Here is a 9,133-nt window from a genome sequence, read left to right as displayed (position 1 = left end):
ACCGCCAGGTAAAATGGATGGTGGCTCTGGGACAGGGAAATCCCACCCAACAATAAAAGCATGCTGTATGGCCACAAAATGCCTCCTGACTGCTGGCAGGAGTGGTTACTTAGGGAAAACACATTTCTAATCACTCATTAACATGAGGTAGATTGTTCTGAAGACAAAACCACAGGTCACGATCAATCATACCCTGCCTTTATAGTGTGGTCTTCAGTCCAGGCAGGCAAACATACCACAGGCCTGAAACTTCCCTTCACTTGGCATGTCCTGCTGCTCCTTCAGTTTTCACTTTTCCCAGAGAGGACACACTCATGGTGCAGTTCCACAGAGGCACTGCACTACAAACAGGGTGTAATAAAATGTATATTTTAATATATTTTATGATTTAATATCTTGGGCAGTGGTCTCTTCAAACACTGCCTGACTTACAGGCAAAGTATATTCCCAGACCCTGTTACTCGGTTGTGGGTATTATCACAGTATCACAATATCACAGTATAAGTGAGGTTGGAAAGGACCTCGAGGATCATTGAGTCCAACCTATCACCACAGACCTCATGACTAGACCATAGCACCAAGTGCCACGTCCAATCTCCTCTTGAACGCTTCCAGGGACAGTGACTCAACCACCTCCCTGGGCAGTCCATTCCAATGACGAATGACTCGCTCGGTGAAGAACTTCCTCCTCACCTCGAGTCTAAACCTCCCCTGGTGCAGCTTGAGACTGTGTCCCCTTGTTCTGGTGCTGGTTGCCTGGGAGAAGAGACCAACCCCTTCCTGGCTACAACCACCGAATTTCAGGTAGTTGTAGAGGGCAATGAGGTCACCCCTGAGCCTCCTCTTCTCCAGGCTAAACAATCCCAGCTCCCTCAGCCTCTCCTCATAGGGCTTGTGTTCAAGGCCTCTCACCATCCTTGTTGCCCTTCTCTGGACACGTTCAAGTGTCTCAATGACCTTCCTAAAGTGAGGGGCCCAGAACTGGACACAGGACTCAAGGTGCGGCCTAACCAATGCTGAGTACAGGGGCACAATGACCTCCTTGCTCCTGCTGGCCACACTATTCCTAATGCAGGCCAGGATGCCATTGGCCTTCTTGGCCACCTGGGCACACTGCAGGCTCATGTTTAGGTGGCTGTCGATCAGCATCCCCAGGTCTCTCTCCGTTTGGGATCTCTCCAGCCACTCTGACCCCAGCCTGTAGCTCTGCATGGGATTGCCGTAGCCAAAGTGCAGCACTCGGCACTTGGACTTGTTGAATGCCATCCCATTGGACTCTGCCCATCTGTCCAGTCGGTCGAGGTCCCTCTCAGAGCCTTTCTACCCTCTAACTGACTAACATCTGCCCCTAACTCGGTGTCATCTGCAAACTTGCTGATGACTGACTCAATCCCCTCATCCAGATCATCAGTGAAGATGTTAAAGAGGATGGAGCCCAGCACTGATCCCTGGGGGACGCCACTGGTGACTGGCCGCCAGCTGGATGTGGCACCATTCACCACCACTCTCTGGGCTCGGCCCTCCAGCCAGTTCCTAACCCAGCACAGAGTGCAGTGGTCCAAGCCACGAGCTGACAGCTTAGCCAGCAGTTTGCTGTGGGAGACGGTGTCAAAGGCCTTGCTGAAGTCCAGGTACACCACATCCACAGGCCTCCCCACATCCACCAGACGGGTCACCTGATCATAGAAGGAGACCAGGTTGGAGAGGCAGGACCTGTCCCTCCTAAATCCATGTTGGCTGGACCCGAGCCCTCGGCCATGCTTCAGGTGTGCAGTTATTGCCGCCAGGATAATCTGCTCCATCACTTTCCCTGGCACTGAGGTCAGGCTGACTGGCCTGCAGTTTCCAGGTTCCTCCATCCGACCTTTCTTATGGATGGGGACCACATTGGCCAGTTTCCAGTCATTACATCTTACATCTTACATCTTACATCTTACATATTACATCCCACATGCACAGACATCAAGTGATGTAAGCACAGGTCTAAGAATTTCTGATACAGTGATGCAAATGGGAAACAAAAGTGCTGCGATCTGTGGTTTCCCACAAGTGGGATTCTGTGGCAGATTAGCTGGGTACTCACGCCTTGCTCCTCTGTCTGGTATCTTCCCAGATGCTGTGACTATAATTCAAGTTGCCCTTGGCTCAGAGAGGGCTAGCGGCATCTCTCCTCTCATGCCCAGTCCACGGTCTGAAGCTTGCCCTTGGCTCAGAGAGGGCTAAGTGCCTCTCTCTCTCCCATGTGCTCTGTCACCAGGCTGTAGACTTTCTATGGCTCTTCTGGGATTCAAGTCTCTTGGAAATTTTCCCCTTTCTGCCTTGGTCCAGGTGCAAGGCCCAGGTGTAGTCATTGCCTGTTACGACAGGTTCTTCAGTGGCTACTCTGGCAGCATTAGGCTCTTGTTGGTGTCTGGGTGAGGACAAGGCAAGTTGCCTAACCTCTCAGCTGGTTTAAGTACTGTCCCAAAACCCTTTGGTAACAGAGAAACCTGATAACTGGACCTATAGGATGGGGCATATCCAAACACGACCAGGGGCACACACACTTCACAGCTGTGTCACAAAGTTAATTACACGTGCTACAAGTTTATCTGAACCATCTGGACCCCAGGAAGTGTCCAGGTTTGCACATTCACAGGTGCTGACAAGGTTAATTACACGTGCTATGCATTTGCCTTGACCATCTGGACCCCAGGAAGTGTCCAGGTTAGCACATTCACAGGTGCTTAGCCCATTGCCCAGGCTAGGACGTTTTGGGGTTTGACCCTTTGGGGCACAGGGGCTCCCCAGTGTGCACTGATCTGCAGTCTGCAGGTTCCTGTGCCTGTGATTGTTGGGCACAGGAGAGTTTCAAAATGGTACATATTACATTCCCTCTGGAGAAGTTCTTAAGCTGTTCAGTCTTACCTGCACTCCTTGCTGTGCTGGTCTTGATCCTCTCCAAGGTCTATCTTCTGCCTCTCTGACTGCAGGTGGACTGTCTCATTGATCTTCCTGCCTGCTGGCATTATGCACCTGCCTCTTCTGCGACAAACTTTACTGGAACCATTTTGCTCTCATGTCTACTCATTTTTTGGGCACAAATAGAGCCTTCTGAATGCCATGACCCAAGATAGGATGTGCCCTTCCTGTGGTGTGAAGCAGCCTGTATTCAGCTTTTTGGGCCTCAGAGGCAAGCCTTCAACCCCTGCTGCCCTGGTGTGGAGGACCAGGATGGGATACTGCCCATATCACACAGTCATTACTGCTGAAATGGGGACTTATGACACAGAAAAGTGCAGGCTGAAAGTGATCTGAAATGGGCTGGGGTTCAGCAGTGGGAATCCTTTTCACCGATCATTGTTTGGCAGCAATTTCTACCCAGTGGCAATATTCCTCTGCTTTGCTCACAGCTGAAAATAACTCTGAAAGTGCTTCAAAAGGGCTGCCTTTTAACTGAGCTGAACACCTTTCCAAAATTTTTGCCATGGTGAGTATCTCCCCCTCAGATGAGGAGAATTCAGTCTCTTCTCTCCCATTTCTTATCTGCACTGCCTATAAAGCACTGTAAAATATGACTCATTGTTTCTGTGCTCTCCCATGCCCTTTATTTCCATAATGGACTCTTTGCCCACATGTTTGTTAATATTTCTACCTCACTACATATGCTGGCAGATGCCTAGAGTGTTGATGCCTGTAACATGATTCCTTTTCATTCACCATGCAGTTATCTGGCAGTACCTTGACTGCAAAGTGGGCATAGAATCAGAATTGTTAGGGTTGGAAGGGACCTCAAGGACCATACAGTTCCAACCCCCCTGCCATGGGCAGAGACACCTCACACTTTATCAGGTTGCTCACAGCCACATCCAGCCTGGCTGCAAAAACCTCCAGGCATGAGGCTTCCACCACCTCCCTGGGCAACCTGTGCCAGTGTCTCACCACCCTGATGGGGAAGAACTTCTTCCTAACATCCAATCTCAATCTCCCCATTTCTACTTTTTTTTTTCCCCATTCCCCCCAGTCCTATGACACCCTAAATAGTCCCTCCCCAGCTTTCTTGTAGCCCCCTTCAGATACTGGAAGGCCACAAGAAGGTCTCCTCAGAGCCTTCTCTTCTTCAGATTGAACACTCCCAACTCCCTCAATCTGTCCTCATAGGAGAGGAGCTCCAGCCCTCTGCTCATCCTTGTGGCCCTTCTCTGGACATCTTCCAGCACCTCCAGATCCTTCTTGTAATAGGGGCTCCAGAACTGGATGCAGTACTTCAGGTGGGGTCACACCAGAGCAGAGTAGAGGGGGAGAATCACCTCCCTTGACCTGCTGGCTATGCTTCTCTTGATGCAGCCCAGGATGGGATTGGCTTTCTGGGCTGCAAGTGCACATTGAGAGCTCATGTTGAGCTTCTCATCCACCAGCACCTCCAGGTCCTTCTCTTCACGGCTGCTCTCAAGCCAGTTACTGCCCAGCCTATATTGGTGCCTGGGATTGCCCTGACCCAGATGCAGGACCCAGCACTTGGTCTTGTTGAACCTCATGAGGTTGGCATGTGCTCACCTCTCCAGCCTGTCAAGGTCCCTCTGGATGGATCCCTTCCCTCCAGCATGTCTGCTGCACCACACAGCTTGGTGTCATCAGCAAACTTGCTGAGGGTGCACTCAATGCCACTGTCCATGTTGCCAACAAAGATGTTAAACAAGCCTGGTCCCAGTGCTGATCCCTGAGGGACTCCACTAGTCACTGGCCTCCCCTTGGACATGGGCCCATTGACAGCCACCCTTTGGGTGCAGCCATCAAGCCAGTTCTTTATCCACTGAATGCTCCATCCATGGAACCCATCCTGCACCAGCTTGGAGACCAGGATGTGGTGTGGGACAGTGACAAAGGCTTTGCTCAGGTCCTGCTGAATGACCTCAGTTGCTTGGCCTTCATCTGTTAATGTTGTGACCTTGTCATAGAAGGCCACCAGGTTTGTCAGGCAGGATTTGCCCTTGGTGAAGCTGTGTTGATTGTACCCAATCACCTCTTCATTATTATTCTGCCTCAGCAGTGCCTCCAGGAGGATCTGCTCCAAGATCTTACTGGACCACCTGGCCTATAATTCCCTGGGTCAGCCCTCTTTACCTTATTGAAAATGGGGGTTATATTTTCCCCTTTCCAGTCAGTGGGGACCTCCCCAGACTGCCAGGACTTTTGGAATAGGATGAAGAGCAGCCGAGCAGCCTCCCCAGTTCCCTCAGCACCCTTGGGTCTATCCCTTTGGGCCCCAGAGACTTGAACACTTTCAGGTTCTTAGAGAGTCACAACCTGATCTTCACTCACCATGGGCAGTTCCTTCTTCCAGCCCCTGCCATTATCTTCTGTTATTCTGGGAGTGTGGCTGGAGCCCTTGCCAGTGAAGACTGAGGCAAAGAAGTCATTGAGAATCTCAGCCTTCCCCATTTCACGTGTCACCAGCTCACCTGTTTCCTTTCTGAGGGGGCCCCACACCTTCCCTATCTTCCTCTCACCATTACTATACCTATAGAAATGTTTACTGTTCCCCTTGATCTCCCCGGCTAGATTTAATTCTAACTGAACTTTAGCTTTTATACCCAGGTCTCCTGCTGCTCGGGCAGCTTCCTTACATGCCCCCATTCCAGCTGTCCTCTCTTCCATGAAAAGCACATGGAAAAGCACAGGTATACTAACCTGGCAAAGGCTGTGACAAAACCCCTCTGCCCTTTCCATAGTAATCTGCTGAGCTGCTGGTATTCCCTATACTGGGAATGGAAGGTTACATCACCATTTTGCTTCCTATTGTGTCATCATTTTTAACTGTTTGCATCAATTATTGAATATGCCCATGCTGGACTAATGCCTTTGCTAAGATTCACATGGACCTTTGGAAATTAATGTGGCAAAAGGCTTTAAGTGTGGCCTTTATCCCTAAAGATAGCAACGAGACAATCTGGAGTCACCACTGCTAAGCACCCCCCCCCAGCTCCTGAAAAGCAGCACAGCAGTAGAAACAGTAAACCAGTAGGAAGCTGTAGGAACAAATGAATAAACAGCTTTTTTCCTCCTGTAGGTATATGACAAAGTTCTAGCTATTTTCTTCAGTGCTCTTATCCATCCCTTGGAAATGAGCAGCTTACTGCTATAGCACATTAAAGGAAGGGAGATGATAAATTAAAACATTCCTCATACGTAATAGGTCCCTGTCTGTGTTTCAGTAGAATCATAGAATTGTTTTGGTTGGAAAGGATCTCTAAGATCATTGAGTCCAACCACTGACCTACCACCACCATAGCCATAAAACCATGTCCCAGAGTGCATGTCCACACGTTTCCTGAACACCTCCAGGGACACTGAGTCCAACACCTCCCTGGGCAACCTAACCACATATCTAATCTAAACCTCCCCTGGCACAATTTCAGGCCACTTCCTCTCATCTTGTTACCTGATACTAGCAAGAAGACACTGACCCTCACCTCACTCCAACCTCCCTTCAGGTAGCTGTAGAGAGCAATAAAGTCTCCACTCAGCTGCCTCTTCTCCAGACTAAACAATCCCAGTTCCCTCAGATGCCCCTTTTAAGATTTGTTCTCTAGACCCTTCAGTAGCTTTGTTGCTCTTCTCTGGGCATGATCCAGCATCTCAATGTCCTTTTTGTACTGAGGGGCCCAAAATTGAACACAGTATTTGATGTGTGGCTTCACCAGTGCTGAGTACAGGGGCACAATCACTCCCCTACTTCACCTGGCTACACTGCTCCTGATACAGGCCAGGTTACTGTTGTCCCTCTTGGCCACCTAAACACACAACTGGCTCATGTTCAGATGGCACCAACCCCCCTCCCCCCCAGGTCCTCTTCCACCAGGCAACTTTCCAGGCACTTTGCCTGAAGCCTGTAGCATTGCATGGGGTTGGTGTGACCTGGCAGGACCTGGCACTTGGCTTTGTTAAACCTCATGTAACTGACCTCAGCCCATCAATCCAGTCTGTCCAGATCTCTTTGTAGAGCCTTTCTACCCTCAAGCAGATCAACACTCCCACTCAGTTTAGTGTCACCTGCAAACTCACTGAGGGTGCACTCAATCCCCTCATCCAGATCATCGATAGAAATATTAAAGAGAACTAGCCCCAGTACTGAGCCCTGGGGAACACCACCAGTGACTGGCTGCCAACTGGATTGAAATCCATTTACCACTACTCTTTGAGCCCAGTCATCCAGACAGTTCTTAACCCAGCAAGTAGTCCACCCATTTAAGCCATAAACAGGCAGTTTCTTCAGGAGGATGCTGCAGGAAATGGTGTCACAGGCTTTATTAAAGTCCAAATAACATTCACAGCCTTTCCTTCATCCACTAAGCAGGTCACCTTGACACAGAGGGAAATCAGGTTCGACACAGGAGGGGATCAGGTTCATTAAGCAGGACCTGCCCTTCATGAACCCAGGCTGCAAAATGGCATTCAAGATGGCCTGCTCCATGACTTTCCCTGGCACTGAGGTACTTCTGTTGAAAAATCCAATACTGGTATCATCCATCATAAAGAATAGAACACATTCAAGGAATTTCAAATGTATCTGATGAGGTAAAAAATGGAGTTCCCAGGGTATGCCAATATCCAGCACAAAAGTATCCAACTGATGGATGAAGGTCTGCTGTTTAGGAACTGTCATTGATTGAGAACTGCATTACAAAAGCTGTGCTGCCTGCTGTGGAGTCTTTCTGTGTGCGTCACTTCACCTCTTTGCCTCAGTTTCCCAATGCAGGAAAAGGGAAACCATTTCCTATCGTATCAGCCCATGGTGCTACCTGAGGAATTACTCTAAAAAGCACGCTGAACATGTGAAGAACTGCCCTACTTAATGGCTAGCTATCATTATTATGTATTAACCCAAAAGCACCCTGAAAACATTAATGTACTTTATCTATTGTTTGCTTTTCTTCAGAAATTAGAATTTTCTGAAAATGAAGCCTCTTCTCACAACAAAGTCCAGTTTTGTACATTTGCTTCCCAGTGGAAGCAAGACTAGAGCTAAGGCTACTATTTTCTCATTCAGAATAACTTGGAGACTGATGTGATTTGTGATAGCAACTTATGCTTTAAGGACTCTGATCCACACCCAAGAACCTCAAGGAGCTTCTGGCTGGATTCAAATGATGATCTCTCAAAGGTTTCACAATTCATTTTTTAATGGTGCACTTCTAAGACATTCATCTGACACATTGAGTATTAAGTTACCTGGATTAAAAAAGATGCTAATAAGAGTATTAGCCAGGTTCATACACACAGAATGCTTTTGCAATTACAATACCTGCTGAATCAATCATTCAGGAACCTGGGAAAAACACAGCATTTTTGCTTTCCAGATCAGGTTGTGGTGGTTGGGTTTTTTTCTTTCTTAAAACCTCAAGAAGTGCTTAAAGTTCCTTGTTAAGAGATTTGAAAAATGTAGAGTCCTTGTAAATTAAATACTACAAGTTCTTAGACAAGTGATCCCTAAACATTTATTATTCACACTAATATGATTTAATTCTAACTCACTGTAAGATTTATAGAAATTAAAAGACTTCATATGCATAAAGGTGATGAAAATATAATCTGGTTCATTAAAACTTTATATGCAACTGCATTTGAGCAATATAGTTATCTCTGTCATGCTCTGGCCTTCAGGAATGAGCCACCTTGGGGGCTGCATCTTCAGCCTGTGCCAAGCCAAGAGTTGGTTCAGCTCCTGGCAGCATGTGTACCCAGGGTCTCCCATGGAGATCTGCTGCTCCAGTGAGATGGCTGTGAGTTTCTGGGTGCTGGAATGATCTTTTTAAGGCTGCAAATGCTTCAGGTTCTGCTCCTCTGCCTATGCTGTCTTTACAGGGTGAGTGACTGGAAATGGAACCAGGACCGGGGCAATTCCCTTACAAAGATAGGAAGCTGCTGGAAGGAAGAATGTGGCCCTGCTGTACCAGAGCTTGTTTTGTTGCCTGCAAACGGACTGCAGAGACTGTTTCTTTGCACAGGGATTCAAGAGGCACAGTTGAAGGAAGAAATTTCTATTATAATTATGTAGCTCTATTCCCCTCAGCTGGAGTCCTAAGGAATTAGCAGTTTCTCTGCCTTAGATAGCACGCACACTGTTTAGGATAGCAAATCGGTACTGTTGGCA

Source organism: Melanerpes formicivorus, unplaced genomic scaffold, assembly GCF_026170545.1.
Source record: "Melanerpes formicivorus ecotype bairdi unplaced genomic scaffold, bMelFor1.0.p_v2 SCAF_43, whole genome shotgun sequence".
In the NCBI taxonomy this organism is placed as follows: domain Eukaryota; kingdom Metazoa; phylum Chordata; class Aves; order Piciformes; family Picidae; genus Melanerpes; species Melanerpes formicivorus.
This window is presented reverse-complemented; position numbering follows the sequence as displayed.